Source organism: Esox lucius, chromosome 10, assembly GCF_011004845.1.
Source record: "Esox lucius isolate fEsoLuc1 chromosome 10, fEsoLuc1.pri, whole genome shotgun sequence".
In the NCBI taxonomy this organism is placed as follows: Eukaryota; Metazoa; Chordata; class Actinopteri; order Esociformes; family Esocidae; genus Esox; species Esox lucius.
The window spans coordinates 27,896,011-27,916,927 of NC_047578.1; the positions used below are offsets into that span (position 1 = coordinate 27,896,011).

Sequence of the window (20,917 nt, forward strand, 5' to 3'; positions counted from 1 at the left end):
AAATAAAGAGAACACTGCACCTTATTCTTTCCTTTCCAAAAAAGTCAAAAAGGAAGGTTTGACTGAGGAACAGAAGGGTTAAAATTAAGAGACCACTACAAATTGAACGCTTCTGTTCCTTCCCTTTTCAATTTTTTGGAAAGGAAAGGAAAAGGTGCAGTTGTCTCTTAATTTTTTCCAGAGCTGTATCTTGACAGGTCAGCCAACTGAGGCTGTGTGTGTTTGAATGCTGTATCCTCCCAAGATGCAGAGGGTCCTTTCATGGTTGAGCATGTAGAGGTGGTCAGAGGATTGGTTATGATGATCTTATACAAGGCAACGAGACATAGCCGGTTCTTAAAGCCACTAGTCTGTTCTTTGTGGCACGCTGGGTGATGGCTCCTCAGCTCTGGACATCATAAATGTAACCACAGAAAGTTCAGAACAGTAGCCAGTTCTACTGAGCATTTAAAGTATTCTACCTTCACACACTTTGGGCAATTCGTCAAATAATGTTCTCCAAAGATTAATTGATTCGCAAGCCTAGCCTAACAAAATCCAGGAATGGATGTTGGGGGCATGTTGTGCTACTCTACTATACCAGTAGATGGCAGACTTCATCATTTTATGTTTCTTTCCCTGGCAGTGAATACGTGTTGCAGTGGTTTAAGGAGGCAAATAGCCTACACCTAGATGGAGGTTTGTTAAGTTCTCTAGCCACGAAGAAAGGTAGAGTACCATAAACAAACTGACCTCAGATTAATGCTTTCAGGGACCTGAAGTGGTGCATATGACATTTTGCTGCATCAGATTTGATCACACCGTAGATAAGTGACAAAGCTGACATCCCGAATCACACGCTATTCCTCATAGTGCACTACTATTGACCAGAACCCATTTAGTATGCAGGGGATGTTGTGTTGACTGATGAAAGTCAGAACCCTAACAAAACATCCACCTAAAAACGATTCCTGAGTGACGGGAACTATAGCCACATACAGTGCCTGTTCCTGTGCTCATGCATGTATCATTGTTGCTAGTTTATATCCCTACTTGTAAGATTGTATGGTCTTTGTCCTTGTTAATACTAATCTGAATTAGCTGTGAGTTTTTTTTTTATTGGAGCCGCTCACCCCTTTGGGAGAAATGCAGTAAGACTTTGGCTAGACAAAAAGGCAACTCCTTAAGTAAGGTGACAGGTAATTCAGCATGCTTCATCCTTGAACTGTTATGACCCCCCCCCCACCCCCCCATCCCTCTGTTCCTTGTCCTCCCACAACTCACTACATGGTCATCTTTGTACACTTCCTAACCTGTTTTAATGCTTGGGAATTTCCCCTTTATGCTTTGTTGGCTAGGCATAAAATGGATCCTTTTGTGGTTAATGAAAAGGGTTTGCAATTGATTGGACGATGTCTGTTGTTAGAAGGGTAACACAGCATATAGTGCTTCTAACATCTTAACAAAATAAACTTATAGTTACTCAACATTAATAAACATTCATCATTTCAGTCTAATTGTAGTCATATTTGAGAGTAATATGCATGAGCCTGAGAAATATATATATTTTTTCCACATACTGACAATGTATACTACCCTAGATTTAGTCTGATATTTGAACGGCTCTACAACCAAGACAATCCAATCAAAATCGCATGAGAATATGTAGTGTTTTTGTTTTGGAAATGGGACGTTTTTCTCAGACAGCAATAATATGTTAACTGTAAAGAGAAAGACAGAACTATTGTCACTGTAGATACTGTTACAGAAACCTTTGAATAGATGTCCATGATTGTGCTGTTGTGTTATTGATTTTCTCGTTAATAACAGCATGTTTCTTCTTAATTTGTTGTTTGCCTAAAGCTTATTAGTGGATCAAACATATCACATTTTATGACCCGAAGTGTTAAGTTGTAAAACTTTGAATTTTAAAACACACACACAGAGCCAACCTCAGCTCTAAATCAGCCCTTCTAAGCCTCTTCCCCTCCCCCCTCTACATCTCTCCCCTTTTTTGTCCCTCTCGCCCTCTCCTTTTCCCTCACTCTTTCGTTTTCAGCCTGCTAGCACTATTTCAATCCTCTGTCTAGGAGAGAGACAGGCAGAGAGCAATCACGTGCAATAGAATGGCAGACTGGATTTTGAGTTCAAGTGCAAGTGTAGAAAATGGTCTGAATAAAAGGGAGACCGAGCAGAAAAGAAGGAACGAGAAAAGGCATACAAATAAAGGGCGGGACGTAGAGCAAAGGAAGTAGTTCTTTCACTCTCTTTCTTCTCGAAAAATGGTATTGACCCAGGAATGAGGGGGGTAAAGGAACAAAAATCGAACACCGGGAGAGTGAGGGGAAAAATGTATTCCAGCAGTCCCTCCCCTTCTCTGTCTCTATGCCGACACACTCCTCCTCCTCTATCCCTCCCTCCTGGATATCTCTCCATGAAGCCCAGTCTCGCTCTAGCCCAGCTTTCCCTTCTCTTCCCTCCCACCTCTATACATGCAAGCACACACATGCACACACACTCACACCCGGGCTGACTCCTTCCGTCGCGCGACTCCTATCCACTTTCGTCTCAGACCGCATCGAAAGCAGGGCTCTGCTTTTTTTGTTGTTGTAATTTTGATCATTTTAATTTGCTTTGCTTGCTTCTGTTTTTTTTAGTCTGCTAAACCCCTTCTCTGCATAGAGAGCAAGCCCCTGAAAACACAGGCCCTGGATTGCCCCTGCACCCGACCGCACGCTAGCAATCGATTTGTGTATTTACACCTCCCTAGTTTTTTGTTCTTTTATTAAAAAAAACAACAACATAAAACTAACATTTTCAATTCGGCCCATTTCTCCACATGCCGATTCTGAAGAGGGGACCATGAAAAGAAGAGAACATTTGCGGAATGGACAGTTGAAGGGGACATCAGAGGAGAGGAAAAAAAAGTGAGAAAATGGAGAGCGTGCTCTGTTGGAGACTGAGAGAGGTAGGAGAGAGAGTACCGGCACAAGCAAGAGAAATTTGAGGGGAAGAGAGTAGATTGGGGGACGCGTAGGGGTGAGAGAAGGAAAGAGGGACTCTCCAAAATCGCGGGAAATGGGGGTGGGGGGAGAGAAAATAAGGAACAGGACTTATCTGTTAAACCTTGGCTGGTTGTTTCTATTGGCTTTTATTTTGCCTTCTGACTTTTCCTAATTTTTTATCATTCCTTCATTCTCCCTGTTGCCGCTGTGTGTGTGTGTGTATATATCATCCCTTCATTCACTCATACATTATCACTTTCTTCTTTTCTTTAATATTCTTCTTTCTGCCGTCCTCTCGCCTGCTCCATTTTTTTACTCTTTTCTTTTTGTTTGATAGATCTGTTCCCTAAGATCCTAATGCCCCCATCCATGTATTCCTCTCTCTTCCCCCACGCCCTCTTTCTCTCTCTTACTCTTCTCCTGCTGTCCTGCAATGTGGGCTATCTCATATGCTGCCCTCCGAGCCTCTCCCTGTAGGACTACCCTTGGTCATATTTAGATGGGGAATTTGGAGTGGGCAGCATTCAGAGCATCTAGTGCCGGGGCCCAGACTGAGGAGAGTGAGGGAGTGTTGGAGGGGGTTGGAGTGAGGGGTGCTGTTGGGTCACTGCTGTGTGACTTCCTGCGCATGCGCAGGGCTGGGTCGATCACATTTCACGTTATGTATCGATGTGCATATCAAAATGATATTGCGCTTTTAAAAAATATACTGATAGACATGAAGGGCATCAGTTGTCTGGCTGACGAGACACAAGCTGGATACTTTGAGTTTTACAATGTGGGCCAATGGGGTTGGGATTTAGGATGAGAGCTAGAAGGGTAGCCCCTTTCTCTCTTTCCATGATTCGCTCCTCCCATCTTCTCCTCTCATTTCCATCCCATCTTCAATACGTTCATCCGGGTACCCATTGATCAGTACGCCTGCCTGTACCGAAAGACAATACTGACCAATCAAGAGATCATCTGTTATCATCAATAGATTGGACTGCTGGTTTTAGAAACAGTAAAGTGAAAAGACCCTGTTTAAAAAGAAAGCAAGAAGAAAGTTTATTCAGTACCGTTTCCTCCATTTTGGGGGATCACTTGGCTGGTAGTCATTGTCAACGAGAGAAAGCTCAGTACGTACAAATTCGACATAGCGCCATACCAATTCAAGCACCCTGTGTTAGGATTCTATGCTGTTTTATATTAAAATATATATAATATATGCCATTTAATTTTATTATATGTAAAGTAATGTGATTTTGGTAATGGCGGTGAGTTAGAAAAGTCTCAAACCTGTGTTTCCTAGATACTTAACCTTCCATTTGCATTTTAGGTCTAGTAGATAATGTATTGTAGGTCCAGTATTGTACGTATTGCAGTCCTTGTGCTTCATGTTTTCCAGGTCCGGTACTGGTATGTACCGCCTCTCTGTCTACTCCAGTATCAGCCTCCGATATCTCTTCCTGTTCCTTTCTCTATTCCCTCCCTTCATGTGTTATCTGCCTCCCTGCTCTGTGGCAGATTTATAAAGGTACCAACTATCTTCCTCCTTTCTCTCTATCACATGTTTGTGCATGGTGTATCTATGGCTGAGATTATTCAGCGGTATCTTCAGTTGTGGTTTGTGTATGCGTATCTTTGCAAAAGTATGTGTGTGTGTGATTCCAAGTGCCAAATGCTGGACTACCAGCAATCTTAGATAGACCCCGTTTTCGAACAACACTGCACAGTCCCACACAGTGTCACAAGCTCCATGTGGAGTAATCCTATTACAGCAGTTTGAACGTTTCTTTTGAAATTTATCTTGGCTTTGTTATTCGGTACTCCTTTGTCCTTTTTTTTTTCTAAAGGAAAGGTAGGAGAAGAGGGTGTGGTTGAATAGTAGTGGGCCAGAATCGAATCCGTGAAGTCATCAATGTTTCAGAGCAGCCTAGATCGTTGGATTACCCCAGTTCAGATTCCTTTGTTAAATATTGTTCAGCCGCTATGCGTCAAGGACACCTGTGCACCTCGTGTGTGCTGTGCCATGCCTTGGTCTGAGTGGCCTAAGGATTTTGTTTTCATTAATGTTCACTGTGTATTCTTAGTGGTATTTCCATGCAAACTGAGGTGTATCCGGTCGAAAAATAAATAAAATAAATCTCTCAGTAATTGTTTTCCTACAAAGCATTACAGGAAATGAGAATATATACTGTACACTGAATTTTTCAAGTGCTTGAATCACATTCACGCATTACAGATCATACTCATTATAGTTGCAAGTAATATGTGCTTTCTTTTTATATTGGTTGTTTGAATTTTTTCTTAAATTTTAAAGAGATTTTATGAAAGTGTGATAATAGATAAATTTAGTAGAGGTACCAGTTTTAATACAATGGCATGTGGCCTATTTCTTATCCCTGTTTTGAGTGTAGTTACGGGATGAATTCACATGTTATAATTTGATTTATTCCGCAATGAATGACTTGACATTTTCTCTGCAGACAGCATTGCAATAGTCTGCATGGGACATCCTTTTGTTTGGTGTCGTCCCAGCCTTGACCCCAACGTGACCTCCCTGCGCCTTTCAAAGAAGGGGTTGGGGGGGACTCTTTGATGTCAGCGTTTGCGTGAGGCAAATGTCTGGGTTTGCAGCGACAACAGAAGAGGTGGGAGTTCGGGGGGAGGGGGGATACCCATGCTCGGCCTGCATTACGCCCTTTTTATTCCATACAGTCAATCACTCCGAATGCTCCCTAACCTCCTCTTCGATTTCAGTCCTGCAGGAGCAGGATTTTTATTTCTACGCTAATACTGATGTACTGAATAGAGACTCTGGTGTTATGAAATATTACTCAGACCGGCCGGGGGTGTTATGTAAGCTTTATGTAACAGTGCCAGTGAATTGGGGGTGCAGGCTCATGATCGTTGGTAGTGAAATAACTATGTCTGCCCCTGTCGCATATTTTTAATTAATGAAAGAGACAGGTTGTGAATTATAGGAATACCATTCCACAAAAGGAGGATTACGTCCCATTAAAATACGACACAATTGTCTATATTTACAGAATACTTTCTTGTCATAGTTAAATGTATGCCCAATCTAATCTATCTCTAGCCCATGTGGAAATATTTAAATCATACAGTCGACATCACATTATGCTTATGGAGAATTTGAACTAATGTAGTTCTAATTCAAGTAGAATTATGAACACTGATACCTCTAAAGCAGCTCCTGTGATATTCCTATCATGCTATAGAAATACAACCAATACAACACTGGTCAAAAGTAGTGTACTAAATAGGGGACCATTTGGGACTCTGGCTGTGTATACCACAGTTTAAGTATCCCATGGTTTCTTTTTCTCCCACTGTGAGTCTGTCGGTTGTAAAACTACCCATACCATCAAGTTAACAGAATCTTCTGAAATGTTGGTAATTAAAAAAAGGGTTAAAATCTATGGCAACAAATCATAGCTTTGGTAGCATAAACTTGAACTATAAAAAAAATTACATATTAATATACATTATTTGTAAATACATTATCTTTTTAAATCGGTGTCCATATTTTTCACCAATGAATATGTATGTATGTATAACAAATATGTATGTAGGTATGTGCGTGTTTTCAAGTACTTTTGTTTGCTTTATTTGACAGGAAAATGGTGAAAGATAGAGGAGAGAGTTTTGACTGAAAATGCAGTAGGTTGGACTCTAACCCACGCTACAGCAGTACATGTGCAATGCAGGCAGTGGATTATACTGCTGGACCAACCCAGGTGACAAAAAAAAATAAATCAAACCCTCTCTTTAAATAGCAACAACCTTACCTAATTAGCTGGTTTATATTTAGGATAATGCCTTTTGTCATTTCTATCAATATTTTACATATTTACGTGTGCTGCTCATTCATAATATATTATGTTCAACCACAGTAGCATACATAAACTGCTTACATGTGAACCTCAGGATTTCCAATGGTAGCTATGCACGTTTGTGTGGACAGGGTTGAGTCTATGAGATAGACTTTATTTTAAAAATGCTAATTTCTGTCCATTGAAATCTGTTTAAGTTTGATGACCTAGCATGATAACCTACGTATAGATTAGGAAAAACTCCCAATGTGAATGTTTACAGAGTAAGAATAGTATGTATGCCTGCATAGTATCTCCCAAAGGCTGTTAGACCTAACTGGACATGCATACATTTATATATCTGGTGAAACAGACAGTCAATGGGCCAGCAAAGACAAATATTGCAGTTTTCAAAACAACACTGACTTAGTATTTTTGGGATGTTTGTTTCTCTTTTTCAGACCTGACCTACAACCAACCTGGCCACTTTGATTCCAAACAATCCAACATCTAAAAGGTATGGAGATAGTTTTGAGTGAAAATTGAAATATGTTCTACAAACCATCCAAAGTATATCAATTCACTTTCAGTGAAGTTATCTGAATCTTTATAAAAATCAGTGTCCTATTGAGTTGGCTTTTCCCTTCAGTGAGGAATATCACATGGTCGGCCATTTTGCTCCAAACTGATTGGCCCATTGATTTAGCACAAGAACAATTGAATTTCAACTCCCTGAGTCATCCTGTAATAATTCACTTTAAGGTTATGCTCCCACGGAAGCTAAAAGCAACCTAACGATAATGTTCTACAGTGATAACCATGTCATGTCAATGTTGAGGTTTGTACAATGGGATTTTGCCTGTTTGGGCTTTGACATACTGTGTCTCTCACTGAATTAGCAGTGAGGTTGCTGGTCGGTCACTTCCCGGCGCTGCAGTATTGTGAGTAGGGAATAGCTAGGGAACCAGGCAGCAGCCAAACAAGGGGTATAGAGAAGGGCTTGTGGCTTTGAGAAGCTTCACATTACATTTTTGTCTTTGTGTTGATGTCAGCCCCCCCCCCACCCCCACCATCCCCACCAGGAGAATAACAGCCACATTCTGCCCCAGCTACACAATAGAGCCCTTCATATCCAGATATTGTCACAGTGTTTTTCCAGTGGCACATGAACACACACAAACACACACGCACCATGGCTTTCTCAGTTCAGTGGTTCACATGGTTGGGCCTGACTTGCTCAACTCTTATTTCGTGTTTTTTGTTTTGGAAATTTGTATTGGCTCTCTTCTGCATTTACGAGTGACTAGGCACATTATTCGAGAAGTGGAAATAGTTTATTAAAGCCTTTCTTACATCAGCAATTGAAAAATCGTCCCTAAGCGCAGCAGTTAACCCTAAATGCTCCCAGGTCATTGCTGAAAATGAGAATGTTTTTCCAGTCAAACTTACCTGGTAGAATCATGGTAAACAAAGCAATATTCAAATGTTCAACTGTGATTTGGAACTTTGTTAGTTCAGGCATTCATCAGTCAGGAATGTGTTGATTAGAGGATTTCCTGTATGTGCTGGTTGTGTGTGTGTGCACAGTATTAAGTGACGAGAGTGCTGTGCATGGTATGGTACTGATAAATGAATGGTTTGTCTTTGGAGCATCCTCACTCTGTTTCCATCCATAAAACTCAAGCAGCTCTTCAAAAAAACAGACAACAAATTGAAATATATCGTTTTTGTTTCCTAATATAAAGCAAATTAGCTACATGTACAAGCGATGGAGCCAGTATAACCCTGTCCAACCCAACACAGCGGCAGTGTGTGAGTTAATTGTCTGAGGACCAGAGGAATGTGTCCTGGTCGACAGTGAGTGAATTCCTCAGTCCTGCGCAATGACAAGAGCATGCCTCTTATTTTAGTATGCACCCTCCCGCCTGCTCTCTCTCTTGCTCTTCCTCTCACTCTGTTTCCCCACTAATGCGGGCCCTCACTCTATCGCTTACTCTTTAACGGGTAGTCTTTCGATGTCTAGCAACATCTTGCTCACTGGTACTTCTTTGTCTTGCTCTGCTCTATTTTGCCCTTCCTTATGCTAGGCAGACAGAAGTTAAAGTGTCTGACTAGCAGTTGAAAGAGTAAGTTTCATTTCATCTGTACTTTGTGTGTGAGTGATGACTGGAATAATGTCATCCTGTAGTGCCTCCATAACGCTCTACTCACATTCACCTTTTCATCTTCATGCCCTTCTCACTTACTCGCTCCCTCTATCACTATCACTCTTTCTCCATCTCTGACATTCTTTGTCTATATTTTTCTCTCTTTTCACCTTTCTCCTTGTCTCTCTTCCGCTTTCTTTTTGTTTCTCTTTTCTCTCCTTGTCTTCTCTTTCTCCCTCTCAATGTCTTTCTCTAGCTCTCTGAATTCATATATCTTTCACCCCATCTCTCTTTGTCTCTTTACTGTCTTTCTCTGGTTCATGTAGTTCAGTACCTGAGGTGCTAATGTGTGTGTGTGCCTGCTTGTTATTAATGCAGTGTGGATGATGTCTGTCAAGTGTCTGTATGGTGTGGTTCTGGTCATGTATGATTTATAAGGAATGTTTCCAAATGGACTGCATAGAGCTTTAGGTACGAGCTGTCTGCTGGATATCTGACTTTATAATACAGAGCCATGATTTGTTCACTTCCTGTAGCCCCCCCCCCCGCCCCCCAATACCAAGTCCTTATTCATCAAGCGTAGCTCAGGTAACACTCACCATGTTTGTTCTGGCAGATAGGGGATTTGACATACATTATGCCTCCTGAACGTTTCACACACACTCATGCGCACACGCTCACAAACACACACACACACATAGTGTCAGACAGTTAAGGGAGATGGGAAGCAAAAATATTCTAAGCGGCTGTTCATATCATAGATGGCAACCTGCCATTCCACTGACCCCCTGACCTGGTTTTAGGACAGGGACATCAGCTCGCCAGGCCCCTGGGTTTCACATGCCACAGTGCATGATATACACAGCAAGACAGTGTGATAAGGATTAGAACACAGCTAGGGGGTGACAGACAGAGAGGGAGTGAGGATGAGAGAAGGGGGCAGAGAGAATGGGAGAAAGGAAAAGAAGGAAGGAGAGAGAAAAGAGAATGGGAAATAAGAGATTGAAGAAGAGTGCAGGAGAGAGTGAGAGAAAGGAAAGAGTGAAAGACCATCTGCATTATACGGCCTCTTATGTGTCTGGACAGACTGACAGATCTTAGGAAAGTTCTATATCAATGCTGCCTAAGGCAAGTCACTGTATCTCTGTGTCCAAGTCCGTTTCCATGTCACATGCACATGCAACAGTCTCCCTTTCACCACTCTTATAGCGAGAAATTGGTTGCCAAAGGTGGAAATGACAGAGTAGGTTCGAGGAAGTGGAATGAGGCCATGAGGGTTGAAGGTCTACTCAGCTGTTTGCTTGAGATAGTTTTGTGTCATTGTCTGTATCCCAAATTGCACCCTAATCCCTATTTGGTGGGCTAATGGACCCTGGTCAAAAGCAGTGCATTATATATGGTGCAATTTAGGAGCCATCTACTTAAAATGTGTAAAGTAAATGTGTAAATGCTTCAGTAAATGTGAAGCTTTTCCAGCACCCTCCTGTCACTCAGCTCCACGCCTTATCCGGTGGAGATATACTGTCATATCTGGGAGTCAACTTGGAGTTTTATTTATTTTGTTTATTTATCATTATTTTCCCAGGTAAGTTGACTGAGAACACATTCTCATTTACAGCAATGACCTGGGGAATAGGTACGGGGAGGAGAGGAAATTAATTACGTCAATTGGAAGCAGGGTTTGATTGCATATCCATGTTGGTTTAAGGGCTATATAAGAGGTGGCCATGACACTGGTTTTAACACCCCTGCTCTTAAGATTGGTATCATAGGGAAGTGGTTCTCAAACCTCTTCTGCCATCCCCCAGCTGTTGCATTTATTAGATGGATTCCAAAGCTAGCATACCTGAACTGAGTAATTTTCAAGCACTTAACTACATGATTCAGGTAAGAAAGTTACACTGAAATTGCTACATTGAAATTGTGAGACAATTGGGTGTTCCCATGAGAGGTATGCAAAACACTGACAAGTTTGTATGCAACAAAATGTTGGATAAAGTATACTCTAGGTGACACTAATCACGGCTCAACATGAAAAAAATAATGCTATGCCAGTGGGTTTGAAACTTATTGGCCCCAAAATTGTTTTTACTGTCCCCTAATTTATCAGCATTAAAACATATAACCAGATACTTTTGTTACTTAACATGTTTAATTCTTTATGAAGTGCATTCTGGATATATAAAACAGAAATTTCTAATTATAAAAATTAATAAAAAGATAACAGTCAACAAAACATTTCACTTTTAAACAAAACACTAGCTCATTCATCCCTGGGTACAAGGCAAACGGTCGGTCCATATTAGTTACTAGGTATGCGGTTGTTATAATTCCTGACCAGTACAATCAAGGGCCCAGAAGATGGATTCCCAGCCGCCCGCTTGGCTGTCATGCAGACCAGTCAGGTAAACAATTTTTTGCACTGAGCTAAACACGTTCGCTTTCAGGGTTGCCTTCTTTACTTGAGTGATTTGCAATGTTTTATTGAAGAACAATACGAGACAGCCACGCGTCACATCACTGCTCAACACTTGACTGGACAATAGCAGGTGCAAAGAGCTGCAAGGCAGTTTATTTGTGCATGTGCTAGATTACGAAACAACTGGAGGATGTCGAGTGTATAATGCCATTAATATATTCTTCATTTTTTTCATTAGTCCGACTTGACTTTTTACTGGCCCAGGGCCATCGGGCCATCATTATTGTAAAACCCTGCTAATATACCTTTTGGCAAACACCACACCAAATGATTACTTGTACAAGTCGAACAGGATTGTCCATTCCTTATTTTCATCTGGGCCCACGTGAGTCCCATTCATCATTATTGTCTAGGATGTGTCTTTTTGAAGCGGCTAATAAAAATGGACACTAGTGTACCTGATCGTTCAGCCTTGCGCAGCCTGCACTACTACACGCTACATTTCTACACAGGTGCTTCAATAGAAATGGTTGGTTCGACTTGCGTGGAGGGGCCTTTCTAATTAAAACTTGTCTCAAGTGCTGCAGAACCTTGAGCTGGATGGAGAGATTGCAAGATGCAAAGAAGCATCAATAGCACTTGGCAGCCAAGGGTTGGTTTTCAGCCATGTCTTTCACATCAAAGAAGTCTCATCAAGTCTACATGCCGAAATGTCCCTCGATGCTTTGATCTCGCAACCAAGCAGCGGGACGATGTAGACGGCTAGGTAATACTGCTTTTCTGCTTTTGAGATGCACAACGACATCTGCAAAGATCTCTTGATAAATATAGCGACGATAGAAAGTGAATGCCAGTCTGAAAAGGAATTTAATGATATGTAGAGATAAATAAAAAAGTATTAGAGTAAATAAATAAGTATTTGATTATGACAGATCCTGATTGGCTGTGTAGTACGGGAAGTGCCAAAACAAAAACTTTAATATCTCCTGAACAAAAATATTTACAAACCCTTTTTCAGTACTTAGAGTCTTCAGGTGTGCAATGCATAACCATTCTTCCTTAGGTAGGTTCCTTGAAACTCTGTCAGATTGGATGGGACTAGACCCAAAGCAACATAATCTTTTGTTTTTCTCCACAGGCCTCTGTGTACTTTGCTCTGTTCATGCTTCCCTCAATCCTGACCTGTCTCCCAGTTCCTGTTGCTGAGAAGCATCCCCATTACATGATGCTCCTACCACCATTTTTCACTTTAGCAATTCTATTAGCCAGTAGATGAGCTGTACCTTGTTTTCAAGGGATTCTATTACCAGGAGATGAGCTGTACCTTGTTTTTAACAGAAGTAGTGCACTGAGACCTGAATGTTTCACTTTGGACCTGGGAATCTTTTTCCTCATGCTTTACTTTAAGTGTCATTTTCGAAACTCCAGACAGCATATTCTATGCCTTTTACTCAGAAGTGACTTCCATCTAGCAACTACCTTAAATATCTCAATTTAGTGCCATTCCAAAAGGTCGTATTGAAATTAGTTATTCATGTTTTTGATTTTCAATTAATTGGAAACATTTCAAAGAAATAGTTTTTGGGTCTGAAATATTTACAAAGGCTGTTGCTTAAGACAGGGTAACATTTGAAATATAGGAGTATATTTCTAGCATTATGACTGTATTGGAACAAAAGCCTATAGCTCATCAAAATATACTGCAAGATACAGAACATTTCTTAAAACTATAACCAATTGAGTTATTGCTTTGCGTTATGTCAAAAATACATTTATAAGTGGTTTTCATTGATTGCATTGTCCAAATTCCAGTCCCAAATAACAGTCCTAGGTTCTCTACCACGTTTTCTTGTTCCCTAACTGGGAGTACAAATGTTGAATTTGATTCGCTTCAACATTATCTACCAGCCAAGTCTAGTTGTATCCTATATTAGCTTTGGCTTACTGCTTTACTAATAGTTAGCTAGGTTTTGCAAAGGGTTCCTGGAAGTGCAGAGACACAGCCATGATTTATCTTCCATTCCAGAACAAATATATTTTTCCAGGTTATGAGTATATTGCTTTGATCTTGTCCTCATTCATTTTATACTGTAGCTTGTTTGATGCAGATGTACTGCTTATCTGGTCTAGTCTCTCTTTTTCTAGCCCTGTGGCATTGCCATGATGACAGTGACTGAGTGACTATATTGTTCACTCTTTGGGGCCATCTAGGCAGTACCTGCTATTGACAACTAGTTTCAAAAATATGTAGAGACCTGATAATTTCAATTGTTCCATTAACACTCTGTTATAAATGTCACGATGAAATTCCAAGCATGTTGTTGGTGCCTATCCTCCAATAAACAAGCAATTGATATGCAATCAGAGCCCTGGGTGTTTGTATAGGAAATTATTTATCGAAAAACTAGGATTTTTAATGTATTTTTTAAAATCACAATTGGGGTCCCGCCCTTAATACCCTAATGGATGGGCCACCACTGGTGTATGATCATTTGATTTGAAAAAAAGAAAATGCTTCAATAAGCACTAGGGTGACAGGTTGAGGGATCACAGTTCACTTGACCCTCTGCTGTTGCGTGTCTCCCTTTTACAGACAAAGCCAGATGTCACAGACAGGGTTTCAGATGTCAAGGAGGTGACCCGACCACCTACAAACATACAACCACACATAATGGCAGATTTTGTGAAAGAATGATAAGGCAATTGTCAAAAGCAGTGTACTATGCAGGGAGTAGGGTGCAATTTTGGATAAAACCAATCTCTGCACCAGCATGCCAACTGGTGCTCGATCAGTGCGCAGAGTAGCGAAGAGTAGCATTTTTATGACCGTAGGACTGAAACTACAAGGAAGAGGTGCAGATGCATCTCCTATTCCCAGTGTTTTCTCTTGCTCCCTGCGATCTGAAGTCTGAGTCACCACTTTAACAGAATGTCGATATGAATGCGGGAAGGTTGAATTAGTCTCCGGTATCTCTCTGCTCTCTTCTCTCCGCCCTTTTTGACCCTCTTTCTTCACCGTCACTGACCTCCAGCCTGTTCAGTTTAAGCACTACGGTCAGACTGTTGGGATGACTGGTTTCTCCCCAGTGTATGGTTAGCCAGGGCGCTAACTCTAACATGCAGTCCTCCATCCAGACCTTTCCACCCGCCAACTCCCACTTCTTAATCGCTTCTCTTGCTCGCTCCCACACTCGCCTTCACTCTCCCTCGCTTGGCTTCATATTGATCGGAATTCATTTGTTTCTTATTGATCTACCACTGCACCCTCTGCCACATTGAACAAACACAAGGACACGCACATACGCTTTAGAAAGACACTCGCTCACACCCACTCACATGCGACATACGTGAAGTGCATCAACACAAGCACCCTGTGAAGACAGGTCTGAGTCAGAATTGTATTGAGAGGCAGTGCCACTATGCTGCATAAGTATGCACTCACTCTGCAATATTCCAATGCGTGTGTGTGTCTCACTCTTTTACATGTAGTCAACACCTTTTTATTCTCCAGTCACATGTTGAAGGTTGTAGATTTTTGAGGTTTAGAGACATCTCTTCTCAACAGTCAGACAAGCTAATGACACTGAATGGAAATCACAGATTTTATATGGTGAAGACCTTGCATGTAACAAATGAGGCTAAAGCTGCAGTTTTCAATGGTGCCATCTTTGTATTTATTTTTGCATTTTTTTTGTTCACAGCAATGGCACAACACATTTTAGTCAATTAGCAGGTACTATAATCCAGAGTGACTGGACAGGATTCAATTACCTGTTTCATACAAGCAGCCTTTCATTACTGCTCATAAAGTGTAACCTCTAAGCTACGGTATCTGCTAGGTAGTATGAGGGACATGTGTAAAAAGTTCCCCAAAAAACATTTCAAGAAGAATCTAAGAAGCTTAACTGCCTTGTTGCCAATTCAGAGACAGAATAAGGTGTTTCAGATAATGACACTTTGACAAGTTCTCTGACCACCAACCCCCCTAAACCCCTTGCTGCCTCTAGTTGGTGGCATCAAGTTGCCATGACACCAGACTGTTTAGCCTGGCCCTTGACCTCCTTTAAGGGCATGCTGTGCTCAGTCAGACATCACCAGCCATGGTTTCAATTGAAAGTGATGGGGGGGCACCTCTTCTGGTAGTGTTGGATCAAAGATTCACTGCAGGCAACAGTCGCCATGTCTCTTACTGCATGCAGACACTGAGACACACACAAACAAGCACTTGCTCAACCTCCATCTGTCTGAACTCTATTGTGTCGAGATGTCATAATTATTGCATTCGCAAGACTAATATTTAATTGACGGTGTCGGATGGTGTTGTTCATCATTATTTATGTATTATTCATCACTATTGTCTTAAAGTATCTCTTCGTGGCTTTGGGTGTCATGTACCATTCAGTTGCTTTCAATTACGCAACAACATTGTAATATTTTTACTCTTCAGTTTTCCCATTCATTATCTACGCAGATAATACAGAGAATACTTTCTGTTTCCTGAAATCAGGCCATGGGCTATTATGCTTCTGGTTCAATGAGTTTACAAAGCTTGTTATTTTTTCACCTATAAGTCATTTTTCCATGATTTGTTTTACACATGGTTATTATCTAATGCACTGTACATTGGACAAAATCAGTTATGGGCAGTGGACATAGTTGATCCATTAATGTCCTAATAGAAAATAATGGCAAGTTTTTTTTTTATTTCAGGACTGCTGTAGCATATTCCTGTCTTCAGTCCTTAGAAACTTCCCAGTAAGGAGTTATGGGGAGAATTTCAATACGGTAAATCTTTGTCCCTCTTTTTCTTCCCTCCTCTCTCTCTTTCTCTCTCTCTCTCTCACACACACACACACACACACACATTTATATACCTTATTTGAGGCCACAAATCACTGTATGTGAGGACACCTAGGGGTACGAATAACACCCCATTCTCCAGGAAGAGAGGCTGCCCAAGACTGCTGACACAGAGCAGTACATCAGTACCTGCTTTGCCCTTTACTTCTTTTGGCTTCCAACTGAAGGCCATGCAATATGGACCAGACTGTCGAATATCAGCATTGGAAGTGTGCACTGATAACCAAAGCTGTTCTGGTGTAACATGAGCAAATTCTCTCTATAACCACAACATGTAACAATTTCGAAGATTCTGAGAGTTTCAATACCTGGTACATTTGAAACAGGGATTCATCAGGGAATGGCACATTTCTTCAGCATGCCAGTGGCAATTGAAGATTAGCACTGACACAAAAGTCAGTTACAATGCTGAACTGCAATCAATTCTGGACCCTGAGCTCCCCTAAGATTGTTTATGAGCAGTTTATACAGAACTTATTTGGTTGTGCAAACTCACAGTTCATCAGCAGTTCATCCGGCTGGCTGATCTCAGAAATACCCAGATGTGAAGACCACATTTTAGTGCAGCCTTTTATTCTCCTCAACACAGAGCACCTGTGTAATGATCATGCTGCTTTATCAGCTAGTTAATATGCCACACCTGGCAGGTGAATGGATTGTCTTGATGAAGATGAAATGCTAAGGGGTGTGACATATCAAGATTTATTTTTTGTTTTATCATGCAAATGGTACTCAACCCTTTTTTTTTAGCATAAGAACATCTGAGCATGGAATGCGTCCTTAAATGTATGCAGGAATATTTCAGAGTTCAGAGTGTGTGAGCGCATGGTCCACTTCACCTAGAATTCCTGCCTTGATCTGTTTCCTGGACCACATAAGCGGAGCTGGGCTAGAAGAGTGAATGTCTCTTACTGAGTGAGTGACTGACTGACTGACTGACTGAATACCCCTTGTTAAATAGCGTAGAAATTAGAGAAGCAAGCTATGGAACAACAGGTCTTGCGTTTGACTCCCATAACAGTCTAAACACATTATGCCTGAGGTTCAGGACAGACAGAAACATTGCTAGCTACAACTTTATTTAGCTACGTAATAGGAAGCCTAAAATAAAACAGTTCTGGTGGATGTTAGGATTTGTTCAGGACTGACATTTTGCTGGCTACACGATTCTCTTGTTTTTTTACTTAAACAAAAAAGTCATTCACAAATGGCTAATTAGCTGATAAAATGGCCAGTGGCAAAATGTGATTTGTTCAGGATAGACAAACTTCGCTGGCTACAGTCTTCCATAGCTACGTTATGGGAAGCCTAAAATGAAACTGTTTGCTGTTATATTGTGACTATTTCTGGTGGATTTTCGAATTATGTCTTAGGATTTCTTCAGGATAGACAAACACATCGCTGGCTACACGATTCTCTCGTTGTTTCACTTGATGAAAAAGTCAGTTATCGTCACCTATATTGATACAGTAGTTATTGTGTCAATGTCAATTACGAATGGCTAATTAGCTGCTAGAACAGCCAGTGGCAAAAGCCATACAGTTCATAGTTGCTATTTGTGGTGGAGGAATAAGAAATGTTACTCAGTTTAACACAATGCTTAATGGTGTCTAGCGACATATTACTGGCTAATAAGCTTTTAAAACGGTCAGTGACAAAAGTCATACAGTTCATAGATACTCTTTGTGGTTGCGCTAAACTTAATAAGAAACGTTACTCAATTTAACACACTGGTTAATGGTGTCTAACGAAATATTCTATACTGACACCTGACAAATGTACAGTTCTGCGGTATAGTGATTAACGACACAGCCTTTGATGTGGGCGACCCAGGTTTGGATCTCGACAGAGAAGCCATGAGCAATACTTTCTATTGCGGGCCGGCTGAAATAGGCTTGCCTGGTTTCTTGTTTTCTCTGTGAATGTACATAGACGTTGATCATAGAACTGAGCTGGAGGACCGGGTATGAAGCAAGTCATCATATTGTAGAAATCCGCTGTCAAACGTTCAAATTAATGAAAAGTTCATATTCAGTCTCGCTAGCAATTGCTCAATTCTTATGATTATTCCTAGGAAGTTAGTAGATACTAGAAAGCCTATTACTGGCAAATAAGCTGTTAAAAGGCCAGTTGCCGTCTAGCAACTGCTGAAACGTGTAATGCCGTGGCATAGTGGTTAAAGACAGTGCCTCTCATGTGGAAGACCAAAGTTCGAATCTATTGAGAGCAACAACATTTATTAATTATTTCTGGTAGATTCCACGATTCTGTCATCTTTTCACTTGATGAAAAAGTTAGTTATCGTCACCTTAATTGATAGTTTGTGTAAATGTCATTCACAAATTAAAGAAAAAAGTATGTTGTTTGGCCATTAAAGAATAAAATATGTTCTTATGCCATGAAATGAAATAGCTTTGGCAGACTCGCTAGCAATTGCTCAATTCTTATGACTATTCCAGTAAGTTAGTAGATACCGGTAAAGCTTGTTACTGGCTAATACGCTGTTAAAACGGCCAGAGGCAAATGTCATACATAGACACTATTTGTGGTGGTGGTAAACTTAGTAAGAAATGTTAGTCAGTTTAACTGTATCAGTGTCATTCACAAATGGCCAATTAACTGTTAAAATGGTCATTTGCAAAAGAGGATTTGTTCAGGATTGACACAAGAGGCTATACTGAGACAGGGCAAATGGTAAATGACATAGCCTTTCACGTAGGCGACCTGGGTTTGAATCTCGAGAGGGCAGCAATTTCTATTGCGGGCCAGGTGAACTAGGCTTGCCTGGTTTCTTGTTTAAATTTTCACCACAAACGCTGCCATGTTGAGTGAAGTCAAACCGTTACTTCTCAGGGGTTTCAAAAAGCGTTCAGGTGTAATCTCACACTCGGAGGTTGGAACTTTCCCACCTCCCCATTGCTCATGAACGCACCTTCCAAAACAGAGGTTTGATTCAGGTTAGCACTAAATGAATCAGCTGTCTATCGATAATTAGCTAGCTTCCTTACCTGCATGTAGTCCGTTATTGTGGTTGTTCTCAGAACTATAAACAAACTTATGAACAAACTGCTGACCGTGAGATTTTGACAGTAACAGGGGCACAAAGGCCATGGTGGCCATACGGCGTACAATGACTTTCGGAGCATCACGGCCAGAGCCAATTGTAAAATTCTTACGCTGGTGATAAGTCTACGCTGGCCAAAGGTGAAAATGCAGCTATGCAGCGCAGACGAACTACATATATGTCAGTCATCTGTCAGTATAATATTACATCAAACAACAAATGTGCTCCCCAGACCCCATATCGTGTGACAAATCATTCGGTTTCCTCATGATGTTCGCCAACTTCAAAGAAACAAATCCAACTTCATGGCCATAGCTCGAATACCTGGTGTAGTTGGTGCTGGGACACATTGCACGAATTATGGAACCATCAAGAGATTCATGCACAGACATGTAAGAGGCTGACAATTAGCTGAATATATCTTGACAAGTCAGTATATTGTTCATGGTTTCATGTTTTATCAGTGACACTTAGCCTACATTTAAATGTTATTATCTTTTTCAATATGGAAACATGACACATTCTTCTACAGTAAGTATTGCTATGATGAATTCAATGACAGGGGCCCCTGCCCTATCGGCAATCACTGGGGGCATAGTTTATTTAAATTATTTTCCACTTTGGGCATACTAAGTTAGCTCGTTCGTGGAACACAACATCATCAATAGTAACGGGGTCAACCCCTCCCTTTCTCTTAGCTTAAGACTTCTCGTTCCTTAGTAAAAGTTGGTTTTGGCAGCTTTGTGAATAGGTTTTAAGAGGAAACTCTTAGACTTTTAGAGCTGTTTAGGAGTCCTCCTAGTGGGAAGATAAAATGTTTTGTGAATACGGCCCCTGGGAGTCTAGTGATGGACATGCTTGAAACCAAGTAAATGTCAGTTCAGTATACAACATGGTCTGAAAGGGTTGTTTAAATCATTTAATTACTAATAAGATTATTTTGTAAAGCAATCTAAATTTAGTCAGGCTAAATTTTGTTTGCTAGCTTAACATAGCTAGCTCAGTCAAATGCAAAAAAGTATGCTACTAGCAAAGCAGGAATCAAAATATTCACAATAAACATAAAATGTGGCATAATAAATGTTATTCTAAGCTATATGACATTGTGGAAGTGTGTGATATTATACAGTATGTGAGAGAGCAGGGGATGTGTCAAGTTCTCTGAAAACTAAACGTGTATGACATGTTTTCCATTTAATTTCACGATGTCATACAGATATGTATAATTTTATTCCTTCTAAATCACATCCTTTGGATATAAGAAAATGTGAATTTGTTTGCAGATGGCAATTCTATTATACAGTAAACACTGTGAAGTTGAATTACACAAACAGCAGAAGGATCACCTTTTTTTTGGCCCTCAACAGTTTGCATGTCTTAATGAGGGCACTGTATTTTGACATAGTACATGAAGGTTCTGTAGACTTTAATTCCACACATAGACCCTCCCACAAGTAACTAGTTCATAAAGATGGAAGACAGTATGAAGTACAGTAGAGAATATCTGTTTTACATAGAACACCCAATAATAGGTTACATCTACTTTTCCCATGGGCTTCATTAGAACAGGACACACATGCATTAACTTGCACTCTAAACAAACACACATGCACACACGCGTACAC

At 40.7% G+C, this 20,917-nt stretch overlaps 1 long non-coding RNA gene across 5 annotated transcripts in view; it reads left to right on the forward strand.

Annotated features, from left to right (window-relative positions):
* The first annotated feature begins 2,468 nt into the window (after positions 1–2,468).
* LOC105028278 overlaps positions 2,469–20,917 on the forward strand; it is a 29,381-nt gene continuing 10,932 nt past the window's right edge. For 2 of the 5 annotated variants that reach the window (XR_002196505.2, XR_004576251.1), the window contains exons 1-5: positions 2,469–2,947; positions 4,372–4,500; positions 6,607–6,727; positions 7,264–7,319; positions 16,079–16,153. This is a non-coding gene — a long non-coding RNA (uncharacterized LOC105028278). Of the gene's footprint in view, positions 2,948–3,795; positions 4,103–4,371; positions 4,501–6,606; positions 6,728–7,263; positions 7,320–16,078; positions 16,154–20,917 lie in introns of those variants that run through there. The other 3 variants (XR_002196507.2, XR_002196506.2, XR_004576252.1) reach the window with 3 other exon arrangements.